Here is a 14,305-nt window from a genome sequence, read left to right on the forward strand (position 1 = left end):
GCTTTTGCTCACTCAGCAGTTGGCCTGTGTTGAGCGCCTTCTGTGCCAGGCCCTGCTATGGGCACTGGGCTTCCTGTGGGGATCCACACACACCCAGTTGCTCTGCCCAGGCGGAGCCCTCATGCTCCATCCTGCAGCACAGGCCTTTGTCAGAGGCCATTCATTCTGTCAGGGTTTCCACTGGGTGACATTGCTCTGAATACAGCATTTCTACTGCATGGGGAAAAAAAAAAGAGAGAGAGAAATGGGATTAATTACTGTGCTTTCCCAGAGCTCCTCAGTCTGTGACTGAAGAAACACTGGTGTTTGCTTCATCCTCCTTTTGGAAAGTCTTTTAGGACAAAGACCCATTTGAGCCCTGTGAATGGTTGGCAGGAGCCTGCCTGTACACTGCTGTGACCAGGGCACTGCTGCAGTGAACTGGTCTCAGGAAGGCACAGAACTGGCTTCAGGTTAGATCCAGATGCAGTTCAGGGCTTTGGTCAGAACTGGCAGCCGCACACATTAGATAAGATACCTCAACGTACAGCAGCGATGACAACGAGAGGGCCACTGAGATGTCAGGACTCGTTGGGCAGTTCTGCCTCCCTCCCTCTCCCACCTTTCCTGCTTCCCACAGTTTTGGCTAAAGATATTAAACTTATATTAAAGAATTTAATCGTACCCTTCTCCCTAATTATTATCTTTTTCTTTTATCCTCTTACCGAGTTGTTAAGGGTGCAGCGTTGTTCACTGTACGCACGTTGTTGAACCATAGATCTCTAGAGCTTTTTCATCTTTGATGACTGAAACTCTGTTCCCATGGAGCAGCAACTCCCCATCTCCCCCTCTCCCAGCCCCTGGCGACCGCCTTTCTATTCTCTGCTTCTATGAGATTGACTACTCCCAATTATTATCTTTGATACCACCTTAGATGCATAATATGAAATAGATGGGGGGGGGGAAGGCAGAGGTGCCATCTTGTGAATTAATCTTTGCGAACCCACAGGAACCTTCGTCTCTACTTTGTGGGTCGCTGCTATGAGCAACCTCTAGCTGCCATGGATTTCTCTCTCCCTCGTTGTTGTGTTCCTTGAGCGTGTGCCTCTTTGCATTAACCCCTTCATCTGGGCTCTTGAAAACTCTTCTTTGGTGTGGAAAATTTCTACATTCTTAAACTTTTCCTGGCCACCTTTTCCTTCTCTCTCGTTTCAGTAGAATGAGTCATCTCCACCCTGGCTCCCTTTAAAATCCTCGTCAGCTACTGCCCTGTGCAGTGGTGGGAGGAGGGCTCAGCAGTGTCCCCACTGCTCCTCAGGGCCACCTGTGGAGCATTTGCAAACCCCGCCTCTTTACACCTTCCCTCCTACACAGGGTGCACTGTCCGTTTATGCCACATTCTCAGCACCTTGGTTGCTACTGAATAGGGACTCTGTAGAGATCGTAGCTCATGAACTGTAGCCCCTCCTACACTCTCCATTCTCCGTCATTCCAACTTGTACCCTAATGGATTGTCTGACGGCCTGGATTCAATCACCTGCTAGATAGCCTCGTTTTTTGACTTCAGCCTTTGGAAATACTGTGTTTCCAATACCTGCAAAGTCTGAGAGCCAATTCTCAGTGCACCCTCTGCCCACCCCTCCCTGGCCCCTTCCTCCTGTTGAATCAGCTCTTTTACTATTTGTTCGACTCTTCTCCTGCTTGGCCTCTTGCCATTGGCTGTCCCTCAGCTCTGTCTTTGGCCTGACTTCCTCTCTCTGTGCAGCTCCCACCTGGTCTATGCTCAGTGAGTGCAGAGATGCTGTCCTTACCATTCTGAATGTTCTTATTTTCTTATCTGTCAACTATATTCATTTCTCCAATTTTAAAAAATAAAACATGCAAGCAAACAAACATCCTGTACCATTATCGGCTTTCCCCACTCTGGCTCCAGTGTTGTTAGAGAAATGTCAGATGACGAAGTCAGTTCATGCCTCCAGAATTTAGTCTGTCCAACTTTCCAACTTTAGTTGAGACCTCACTATTACTCACAGTTCCCTACATTCTTTTGTGTTGATTTTTTTTTTTAAATATGCCACCTAACTCCAAAAAGTCTGAAGCAGCTTATTAGGAACAGAAAACACAAGACTGTTTAAAAGAGATCTGGTAGAGGAGCAGGAGTCTAACATGGTGACAGTGATTGAGTAACAGATTCATCCTCGAGCGTACTGGCAGCAAAGGCAAAAAGGGAAACCAGACCAATTGTGCAATTCTAATTGAACAAATGAAGGAAGCAATTTTGAGAAATTTGTTCCTACAAGTAAATGTCAAGAAGAATTCATTGCATAGATCTTTGATAGGTGATGCTGAAGAACATAAGGTGTAAAGCTAGGGCTAGGGATCACAGACCCCTCAAGCCCATTGTATGGACTGGGTCACAAACCCTCCACACGCAGGTCTATGAAACAGGTAGTAGGAAAAGGTCCTGGGAGCTGTGGGTGAAGAAATAATAAGCTTTATTCAGAGCTAAGAGCAGCCAACCTAATGGCTTCCCAGAGCATCCTCTAGAAGCTTCATATCAGATCCCTTAGTCCTTAAAGCTAAGTCCACAACCCAAAACACCTGGGCATGCACACGCAACTACATTAACAAGGAACACCCGGGTGCACACACACACCCACCTCAGATGCTTGGCAAGACTCTCAACATCCCAGGGGTCCTGACCAATATTTTATGTTTCCCCAACATAAGGGGCCTTTGTCCTTTTGTTTAATGGAAGATACAGGAATTTCCTCATGGTCTTTTATTCTATTGAGCTTCATTAAATCTGGTAGCTGGGAATATAATACCAAGACGTAGTCTTTCCTTCGAAATTTAGCACGAAAATGGTGGTGTATATGTATCCTTATGCAAGTGTATAGTTTCTCTGGACATTTAAAGAGTATTCATAAAGTTCACAAATGTTATACTGAAGTACATGATAATAAAGCCAGGACTTGATTTCTGATGGCATCATCAATAACAAAAATTGGATAATTTTAATCATGTCAATATTTGTACCTGCAAAATTCATTTGTGAAAATGTTATTCTTAGTGGGTGTGTTCTAAGAAGGGTTTGTGCTTGACCTATTTTTTTTTTTTTAATAAACATTAAACTCTACAGTCTGTGAACAAGATTTATATAAGGCTGTCTATCAACTGAACCAAATTAATGTCTTTTATAGTTCATTCCTAGTACTGAATTGAAACCTGATCCATAGTAAAATAGCTTTTTATTTCTTCATGAAACTATGGCAGCTGATTGAATAAAATCCTCCGTTAGCAAATGAGAAAGTATGCAATTTACTTTTTTCGGTGTGCACATCACTTTTTAAAAGCATAAAATTGTTTTCAGTTTGGCAGGTTTTTCTAAGAAAGTATAAATTAGAAAGAAATAACTTTACTGACGTATAACAATAATTCAAAATTTCTTTACCTAGTTCTTTAACAATTTGTACATGTTTTCTCATCATAAATCTTGTCTTACTATTCAGTGCCAGATTGGAGAAAATAATTTTTTTTCTGTGACAGCCAAAGTTTGAAATTTGAAAATTATGGCTTAGAGTGATGGGACCTTCTGACAGACATTTCAGGAATTTAGATGCTTCTAGCAGTGTGTTGTCCACAGGAAGCAGGTGGTGGCTTTCCATGTTGCAGTGAGGGCATTGTATCTAATGGCCTTACCTTGAGCTGATTCTTCAGAGACAGAGCATCAAATTAACGGGGTCAGTCTTTCCAGAGCCAGCAGGGATTAGCAAGAGTCGTGAGCTTTTTGCCTCTAGCTTGGTCGAAAGGCAGGAGTCCCCCTCTTAGCCTGCCTCTCTCTCTCTGTCTGTCTCAGGGGAAGCAACTGTGTGGCCCCAATTTTGATGATGAAATGCCCTTTTGCTTTGTGAGCTTCCAGATCACTGCCAGTCAAAGCATTCTAGCTAGTTGTATTTTTGGTTGGGAAGAGAGGATCCAAGACTTTTTGGTTGTAAAACCTAAGTCCTAATGTAGACTCAGCTCCTAGGCCTAGAACAAATTGGAGCATTTAAGCCAGAGACGTCTAGTAAATTAAATCACAATGTTATACCACCGTTAAAAGTGAAAAGTTGTCTAGTGTTTGCTAGTCTCCTCTGAGGAATGGAACTTAGTGAGAAAACTGTATTTTTTGTATTTATGACTCGTGTCATTATTCATATCAAAATTGCATAAATAGGGTAGCTGATCTGGATTTTCAAGTAAAAAGCTTGAATAGTGAGAGCTTAAAAGGTTTAATCTCTTTCCACGTTAGGTGCACCAATAATTCTAACTCTCATGTTGAAATTACTAGACTGTATAGTTTTTATTTTTTCTCGTGTGTTTTAAGGTTACCTTATAAGTTACACTTTGTAACCTTGTACTTCTGTAACTTGTACAAGTAAGACTTCTAACTCCTGTCTTGCTAATAAGTCATACTATCTGAAAGCTGTAGTTTTTAGTTTTATACTCTGCCAGACTAGACAGATAGCCTCATCTCCATGAGTTTTAAAAGAAAATCTTTCTGTGAGGGATACATTTGATTGGGTTGGATGAAAAAAAAAAATCTGCATTAGAAAAAAGGTAATCACTTAAATTCAGAATATGCTGGAAATATGCATGAACATATTTATGCTTGGGGAAATCTTTGGCTGAAGATGCCTCAGCGAGCCTGGGAGCTAAGCACCACTTTTAAAAGCCCGAATAAGCCTTTTATTCCTTTTTCTCAAAAATAATAATTGAGCTCAGTTCTGTAGTCATCCATTACACAATGGAGAGTCAAAGCCCTTTTCTCTTTCTCCCTGACCAGAGAACAGACCCATTCATTGATTGATAGCAAGTCCTTAGCCAGGGCTGCTGGGATTTGGTCTTGAAGTTTCTCAAAGTTCTCCATCCAGATTCCAATCTATTGTGTTAATTTTTTAAAGTTATGCTTTGAAAATTGGACCCATTAAAGTCAAGTATGAAACAAGGGACTAGAGCAGGTTTTAAAGCTGTTTTGGAGGAAAATGATATGGAGAATATGCTTATGAGAATGCTCTCACCATGCATGGTGTACCTTCTTTAAACAATTATTTACAAGTTTTAAAGAATGTTCCATTCTAGGCATTTAAGGCCTGCTCTTACTTTTTTTTTTTTTTTTTTGTCTTTTGTCTTTTTTCCGTGTCCGGCAACGGATCGCAACCCGGCCCCTTCTTTAAACAATTATTTACAAGTTTTAAAGAATGTTCCATTCTAGGCATTTAAGGCCTGCTCTTTTCTCTCAGGACACTGTCAGTGCCTAAGTACATGCCTAGAATGTAAGTTCAAGGGAAAAGGCTAGGAACTGATGTGGATCTTCACGACAGCAACGGATATATTTCTCGAGGCATTAAAAACAAAATGAAACAGGAAGAACATTTTATATCCCACTTGTTTCATTGACAAGGACGGTAAATTTCAGACCTGTGCCTGGCTGCATGTTTTTTTCACAAGTAACATATTTTCCTTAAATTCAAACAGATTTGTGAAGTCAAAACATAGGCAGAAATCCCAGAGCTTCAAGTTTCTGTGGGTCTGGTAGCAGGGGACATTTGGTGACCCCCTAAAGGACTTAACACTCAGGTCTCCCTAAGCAAGAGGCACTTAATATTATATTTTATCACAATTTATAATTTTTGTTGTTGATATTAGTTTTTGACATTCTTTTAAGTTAATGCAATTTTATAATAGTCTGATTTAACATGAGTTCAATTACTCATTTTTTCCATTATTTCAGGACTACTTCATCTTTGCATAATTAAAAGCATTTCCCATGTCAGTGCCTTAGTCTTTACAGCCACTTGCTAACAAATGAAAGTTATAATTCTGATTATTTTATCCATATTTTCAGATTCCCTTAACCCCATGTTTGTGATTTAAGGAGTAGATTCTGAGTTATTAAGGATTTGAAAATGGATGAATTTCATTTAAAAATAAATAATTAAGCTAGACTAATTAAGTGGTACCTAATGGCATTTTTGCTTTAATAAATTTAAATTACCAGGGAAGGAAGAATGGTTAGTAGTTAACATTTTTCTTAACTCACCCTGGCCTGTGTTGTGATCATATAAATATAAATTAAGGCTTTGTAGGGGGTTAGAAGTCTATTTTTCTTATTTACAGTCCTCAAAGATTGTATTTATAGACCTATTTGCTTAGTAGCATTTAAAAAATAACTGAGTTTTTTTTTCTGATTTTAATACAATGCTAATTTAGAAAATCGAAAATATAGGAAACTATAAAGAAGAAAACCCAAATCACTTATAAATCTATTCCCCAGAAATTAAATTTACTTTCAGTTTTTAGTTTATTTTCTTCTAATTTTTTTTGTAAAATTATGTATGTGTGTTTGTTCATTCATCCATCCTTTAAACAAATATTTATTGAGTACCTTTATTGCCAGAACTTCTAAGAGCTTGTGGAAGGGGGAGGGGGGAAGCGACAATAGACAAACCACCCTGTCCTCGTGGAGTTTACATTCTAGTGAGTGAGCCAGAACATAAATAATGACTAACAGTATATGGTGTTAGGCGCTGAACCGTGTTAGGGTGAACCATGTTTAGGGGAAACTAGAGCAGGAGAGGAGGTAAGGAGTGGTGAGGGGATCAGCAAGGGTCTAGTTTGTAACAGAGTATTTAGGAAAGACCTTACTGAAGAAGATTTTTGAGCAAAGAGTAGCAGGAAGTGAGGCTACAAATCGCATCTGGATGAAGAGCTCTAAGGCAGAGGGAACCGCAGGTGCAAAGGTCCTGCAGCAGGAGCTGTGAGAGGGTTTGTGGATTTACAACATTAGTTTTTGTTGTCAGCATTGTTTTGCTGCCTTAGTGACTGGAATGAATGAAATATTATCTAGCCAATAAAGATCAAGTTATAGAAGAATATTTAGGGATATGAAAGGTCATTCTTTATTGCTAATGTTTTCTAAAAAATTAGACTTAAAGTAAATGCAGTGAGGTATAATGTGCAGCATGTCACGATTGGATGTTGGTACGTAAATGTGGTTATCTCTGTGTCAGAGGAATCTAGGTGTTTTTTATTTTATTGATTTTGTTTACCCTTATTACATTTTTTTCTGTAAAGAAGGTGCCTGTATTAAGAGGGGAAACAAAAGATACTCAGGGGAAGGGGGAGTGTTCCAGCAGGCAGGGTGAGCATGGGGCCCTGACACCTGGAGCCCCGCAGACAGTGCCGCGCAGGTATTCAGTTCACCTGCGTGCCCAGGGGCTCCTGAGCGGCTGTCCAGAGACGGGCTCCAGTTATGAGAAGAGGGTGACAGGGCCCAGTCATTGGAAACAAAGGTCAGGGCCGAAGTCCAGAGAAGCAAACTGGGCTCAGAGGAGGGAATTCTAGCCTCAGAAAAAGTCAGTCGTCATAGGTGGTGATGGCCCAACCAGCCCAAGTGTCACTTGACACAAGGTGTCACAGAATAAGAATGAAGAAAAATTATTAATTTCCAAGGTCAGGTGGTGTCCCTGAAGAGTGGGATCCAAGTTCTTAAATTTTCCTTTCTGAGGCTCAGAGGCAAGCTGAAAGTTGAGCCTCCAGCTACAGGTGACAGGGCCGAAATGCATATTCTCATGATTTAGGTACACTCCCCAGAATGTTTCAGGTAAAGATACGGACACTTTGTATCTTCCAGAATAATATTTAAATCTCTATCCTTATGCTCCGAGCTATAGTCTTTGGACAGTTGGAATAAGAAGGAGTCTGAGATCGGCGCTGCTCCCGCGCCTCGCTCAGCCAGTGAGCGGGAACCAGTCTGCATGTGGGATCCGAACCCTCGGGCGGGAGCGCCGCCGCGCTTCCCAAGCAGCACACTTATCCAGTGCGCCACCGGGCCGGCCCAAATTTTCCTTTCTGAGGCTCAGAGGCAAGCTGAAAGTTGAGCCTCCAGTAATTTCCAAGGTCAGGTGGTGTCCCTGAAGAGTGGGATCCAAGTTCTTAAATTTTCCTTTCTGAGGCTCAGAGGCAAGCTGAAAGTTGAGCCTCCAGCTACAGGTGACAGGGCCGAAATGCATATTCTCATGATTTAGGTACACTCCCCAGAATGTTTCAGGTAAAGATACGGACACTTTGTATCTTCCAGAATAATATTTAAATCTCTATCCTTATGCTCCGAGCTATAGTCTTTGGACAGTTGGAATAAGAAGGAGTCTGAGAGGGCATTGTGTTCCCTTCTCAACCTCCTATCCCTGCATCCCATCTTGTCTGTCTGTCTGTCTGCCTACCCACATATATTCCTTAGTTATATTTTAATGATTGTATTTGATATATTGAAGAATATATGTAATATATATGTATGTTGTAAAACATTATAATGAAATTAATCCACACGAACCTGTTCTCCAGCCAGGACTGACCCTGTTGCGCCTCCCCTCCCCTATCCTGCTGCCAGAGGCAAGCATGGTCCTGAATGCTGTGCTCTTCCTTCCTTTTCTTTTCAAAAGGTATATCTATTTAAATTTAAATAGTAATGTATATAAATATATATATATTTAAATTACATATGTGGGTCCCTGAATAAAATTTTTATTTCATTTTATTTTTTAATCGAAAGATAGTACATTTCTGTAGGGTACAGCATTGAGTATCAATACCCGTGTGCAATATGTGATGCTCAAATCAGGATAATTAGTGTATTCACAATGTAATCTTTTTTTGTGGCCCTTTACCAATTTCTCGCTAGCCACCCCCCACCCCTTTCCCACCTCCGGAAACCCTAAACATGTTTTAAAAGATTAGTTGTGCTGCTGTGTGTAGCTGTGGTTCATTTATTTTTTGCTGCCGTATAATATTCCGTCATGTGAACGTACCACAACTTATTTATCCACCCTGTTTTTGCTGGACTTGGTGTTTTTTTGTTTGCTTGTTTGTTTGTTTTTAACCATACTGTCCACCATTCCTGTGAGTTTCTGACTTTATAGCAATACAAAAATCATGAAAAGGAAAAAGGTAAATGCCTAATGCATAAAGTGAACAGTTTCTGAAGCTAGAATACTGTATATTTGGGAGGTCTTGGGCTCTGACACCTATTTTAGAAATATTTCACGCATTCTTCTGAGTTTTCCTTGAGTCCTTAGCCTGAGGCCACTCAGCAGTGTTCTAGAGCCAGCCACCACTAGAGGGGGTGAGAGGTGGGACATTTCTCAGCTGTCAGAGAAGCTAGGAATAACTTGGCTGTTGCTGAAACCTTGCTGCATGGCTCCAATGTGTTGTTAGTACCTGCACAGTTCAGCAGGGCAAAAATATTAGTATTGATCTGATTACAAGAAGAAAGTCCAATTAAAGGTTATGTCTACATCTGTACCTGTATGCACATACACACATGGATACACAGCTGTTTTAATGAAGTAAGGGGAGTGAAAAAAATAACTAGGGGCTGAGAAAAGTGATAGAAGAATGCATCAAAGGGGAGTAAGACAGAGAAAATGGTTGGGGAGGAAATTTTCAAACAAACGGCATGAATTGGTGACAAATGGCTGTGCTTCTTAGTTGAAAAACAAGCTAATGATTAGCGAGTCCTCCAAGAACTCAGTGGTACTTTGAGTTCCTGACCCTTTTTCTGCTTGTTTCTATCCACTGTCTTATAAAATCTATTGAATGTTGTTTATTGTGTGTTCTCCAAAGTCTTTATTTCCCTCCTTGGTCTTTGATATAGTGCTTTTCCTCTCTTGGAAATGAATTGCAATACATAATTCCCCCAGAACTCTAAATAACCTTGAATCATGAATCCGAGAAAATAGCTTAATTTGCTAATGATTGTGAAGAGCATAAATTGACCTGTTAAATACTGAGGACAAAGTCTTTACTTGTTAGAAGAGAAGCAACTGCCAAAGTATGTCCTCAGGGCTGTGGCGTGTTTGGGGTAGGCTGAATAATTTCTGTCCCTCCCACCAAAGATGTCCACACTAACCCCAGAACCTGTGAATATGTTACTTACAGAATAAAAGGGACTTTGCAAATGTGGTTAAGTTAGGGATCTTGAAATGGGGAGATGATCTTGGATTATTCAAGGGGACCCAGTGTAATCACAGGGTCCTTTTAAGAGAGAGGCAATTCAGAGAGGAGAGGAGGTGCTAGGCCTGTGGGCTTTGAAGATGGAGTACGTGTCAAGGAATGCAGGTGGTCTCTGGAAGCTGGAAGAGGCAGAGAAGCCTCTGGGAGCGATGCAGCCCATAGACCCAGTTTAAAGTCTGGCTACCAGACTTGGAAGATGATAAGTCTGCATGGTTTTAAGTCACTGAATTTGCGGTAATTTGTTGTAGCAGGAACAGGAAGCTCATGCAGTATTCCTTATGATGTGAAAGAACAACTTTCATTTGAAAACGTCCAGGGCATTTTGCCAACTCACATCTCCATTTACAGAAGAAATGCAGTTTGACCCTGATCTGTGGGAGAACCACATCCTGAAACGAGGCTTAACGTGAGGCAGGACAGACTGGCCACGTTCACCAATGCAAAGGGAAAGGACAGAGAGCCAAGAATGGGCCTGGAGAATGTTCCCACTGGGCAAGTAGCAATAGGAGGGTTTGAACAAGGAACCAGCGTGCTAGAAGCCAGGGACAAAGCGTGTTTGCTGGAGGCAGCCACCACCTGTGTTCCAAGAGAACCAGGGGAGGTCATGAGATTGTATAAACATATGTCTGGAGTCATGCTTTTTGTGTAAGTATTCAGAGGAGAGGAGGTTTTTAGGAGTGAAAAACCAAATTCAGTGATTTAGGCATGAGATGAGGGCTGAGAAAATGGAAGGATTTGGAAAATATTGGTGGTGAATGAACGAAGAGAAATTAAACAGTGACCCAGAAAGCAGCAGCTTGGTTTTTGTTGTTGTTAAAAAAATTCTTTTGTGTGTGATAAAATGCACATAACATAAAATTTACCCCAAGTGACATTTAGCACATTCACAGTGTGGTACAGCTGTCACTGCTATCTAGTTCCAGAACATTTTCATCACCCCAAAAGGCAACCCCATAACCGTGAAGCAGTTAATTCCCATTCCCCCTTCCCGCCAGTGCCTGGCAACCACTAATCTGCTTTCTCTCTCTACAGAGTTACCCTCTTTTTGAAATGGATTCATACAGTGTGTGTCCTTATTTTTTCTGGCTTTCTTCACCTAGTGTGATGTCTTCACGGCTCATCCGTGTTGTAGCTCTCGTCAGTCCTTCATTCCTTTGCACGGCTGAGTAATGTTCCCTTGTTTGGCCATACCACATTTTGTTTAGTCATCAACTTATGGACATTTAGGTGGTTCCCCTCATTTGGCTATTGTGAATAGGGAGCAGCTCGGTTTTATCTTGTTTGATTTTGTTTTCAAAATAGAGCAGTGTGACAATGGGGGTGAAAGAGGAGAGGTGAGCAGTGGGGCTGGCTGGCTTTTGTCCCCCTGGCAGTGTTTCACGCACGCTGCCAGGTGCTGCGTGGAGCTTGCAGGCAGAGTCTGGTCTGTTTCTAGGGGGCAGCGTTGTGTCTTGGGAGAGGTGGGCTGGGCAGCTGAGTGACTTTGCTCAACATCTGTAAATCTCTACTGGAAAATGGAAAATAACGTTTGGTGGTAACTGGGCAAATGCTGGAAGGCCAGCTGGGAAAGTTGACTTATAGGCATCATCGTTACCCCCAGCAGCTAGAGCACTGCTTCTAAAGGAGGAACCCAGGAATGTGCCCTTCATTTGTCATTTAGGTCATATTTCCTCTTTAATTGATTTTTAAAGAGGAAGGGAGTATGTAAGAAGGAGGGAAATGGGGGAGTCAACATTACTATTTAGAGGCGTTTGGTAAAAGAGGAAAAGGTCCATGGTGTAGTACCCTTATTGGGGAATATTGCATTACTACTCATGTGCTGTTTATTAGTTCTTTTGAAGGCTATTCTTACTTGTGCCTGTTTTTAATACCTGAACAACTGGGAGAGAGGACTTATAATCCTGCAGTCATTTGGCTTGTATTCTTAGAGAGTATTTTTAAACTATAACATTCAGAGCCATCTCGTGTCATTTAAAGCCCAAGAAGTGCTTTCAGTATGTACTTCTCCTGACCTACAAGCTTTAGATTTTGAGTAGTATTTTTATTTTCACTGAAAACACATTTTTAAGGTCTTTTTCTTGATGTTTGCCTTATTTTAGGGGGTCAGTTATAATTATCTTTATTAAAACGAGTGATGATATTTTCAGTCATGACTCAGGAGTCATCTGCTATGGAAGGAAAACTGTCTGAATTCCAGAGCTTATCAAGCAACCTCCTCAATGCAGAAATGGCTGTTTATTTTGAATAAATTGCACATTTAAATACTTTTCTTTTCCTAGGGCTAAGTTGGAATGAAATCATCTTGCTGTAAAGGGCTTTTAATAGAGACACCATATTCAGAATATATAATGAAGACTGAGTGATTGAGAGATTTTTTAAATGGAAAAGAAAGTTATTTTTAAATTAAGAAATGGGTCTGAAACTGATTCGGGGTCAGAACAGGACTTGTCACAGGTTCTTATTAATCTGGGATAGAAAAGACTGCCCTTCTCCACAGTCTTAGTTATATGAGGGTACTTCAAAAAAGTTCATGGAAAAATAGAGTGAAAAGGTAATACAAGTCTTTCCATGATGTTTCTGACGTACCCGTGCCTATACGTTGTTCAATCAATCTGTAGGTGATTGAGTTGGACCATTTCTACTTACCTAATGGAAGAGGGGAAGAAATGCTGGTTTGAGGAGTTTGGTTGTGCTCTTTGTGTAGGGCACTTGGAAAGTTAGAGATCAGTTCTAAGTTTGCCTTTGTTCCTTATTCAAGGCATGAAAGCCCTGCAACAGTGAAAGAACGCATGGCTTGTAATAAATGACTTTTCTCATGCTGGTAAGCATATGGGATTGATAATTTAATCCACAGTGGAAAGGTAGTTAGCTAAATTCTAGAGAAAGCTTTTCCTCCGGGTACTGCTGACTGATTTCTGAAATAGGAAAAAAGCTGTTCTCTGGTAACCAAGGGATTTCAAGAAATAGAGGAGGCCAGTAAGGAGTTGATGAGGCTGCTGGGACAGGTTTCCTGCTCTGATGCTGTGTCAGGAACGTTGCCTGCTCACCACGTTGTCTTAGTCTGTTGGGGCTGCTCTAACAGAATACCATAGACTGGGTGGATGAAGCAACAAGTGCTGATTTTTCACAGTCGTGGAGACTGGGAGTCTGAGATCGGGGTGCCAGCATGGTCTGGTTTTTGGTGGTTCCTCTTCCTGGTTTACAGAAGGCTGCTCTGTGGTTGTATCCTCACACCACAGACAGAGAGTGCTGCAGTCCCTTCATCCCCTTCTAAGTGCACTGATCCCTTCATAGGGGCTCCATCTCCATGACTCCATCCAAACCTGGTTTTCTCCCAACGGCCCTGCCTCCCAATACCATCATGTTGGGGGTTAGGGCTTCAACGCTTGAATTTGGGGGAGAAACAAAAATTCAGTCCATAGCACCCTTCTTTCCCATCTGCTCCATTTATCTCTTTAGAATTTAATATTGAGATAGGTGAAACACTTCAGCAGTTAGGTCTGGGCATAGACTTTATGAATATGAGCCCCAAAGCACAAGCAGCAAAAGAAAAAATAAACAAATGGGACTACATCAAACTAAAAAGTTTCTGAACAGCAAAAGAAACAATCAAGAGAGTGAAAAGACAACCTACAGAGTGGGGGAAAATTTTTGTTAACTATGCATCTGGCAAGAGACTAACATCCAGAATATACATAGAACTCAAGCAATTATACAGTAAAAAATAACCCAATTAAAAAAATGGGCAAAGGAGTTGAATAGACATTTTTCAAAGGAAGACATACAGATATATGAAAAAATGCTTGACATCACTAGTCATCAGGGAAATGCAAATTAAAACCACATTGAGATACCATCTCACTCCAGTTAGACTGGTTATAATCAAAAAGATGGTGACTAACAAATGCTGGCGAGGGTGTGGAGAGAAGGGAACACTCCTGCACTGTTGGTGGGACTGTAAATTAGTACAACCACTACAGAAAACAGTATGGAGGTTTCTCAGACAACTACAGATAGATCTTCCATAGGATCCAGCAATCCCTCTTCTGGGTATGTGTCCAGAGGAATGGAAATCACCATATCTAAGAGATACCTGCACTCCCATGTTTATCGCAGCTCTGTTTACAATAGCCAAGATATGGAACCAACCTAAATGTCCATTGATGGATGATTGGATAAGGAAACTTATAAATATACACCAGGGAATACTACTCTGCCATAAAAAAGAATGAAATCCCATTTGCAACAACATGGATGAACCTGGAGAAAC

At 41.1% G+C, this 14,305-nt stretch overlaps 1 protein-coding gene across 1 annotated transcript in view; it reads left to right on the top strand.

Annotated features, from left to right (window-relative positions):
* FAM134B (family with sequence similarity 134, member B) overlaps window positions 1-14,305 on the top strand; it is a 131,412-nt gene that overhangs the window by 42,775 nt on the left and 74,332 nt on the right. The gene's annotated exons all lie outside the window — the stretch shown is intronic.

The sequence above is a fragment of the Galeopterus variegatus genome, unplaced genomic scaffold, assembly GCF_000696425.1.
Source record: "Galeopterus variegatus unplaced genomic scaffold, G_variegatus-3.0.2 Scaffold1935, whole genome shotgun sequence".
Classification (NCBI taxonomy): Eukaryota; Metazoa; Chordata; class Mammalia; order Dermoptera; family Cynocephalidae; genus Galeopterus; species Galeopterus variegatus.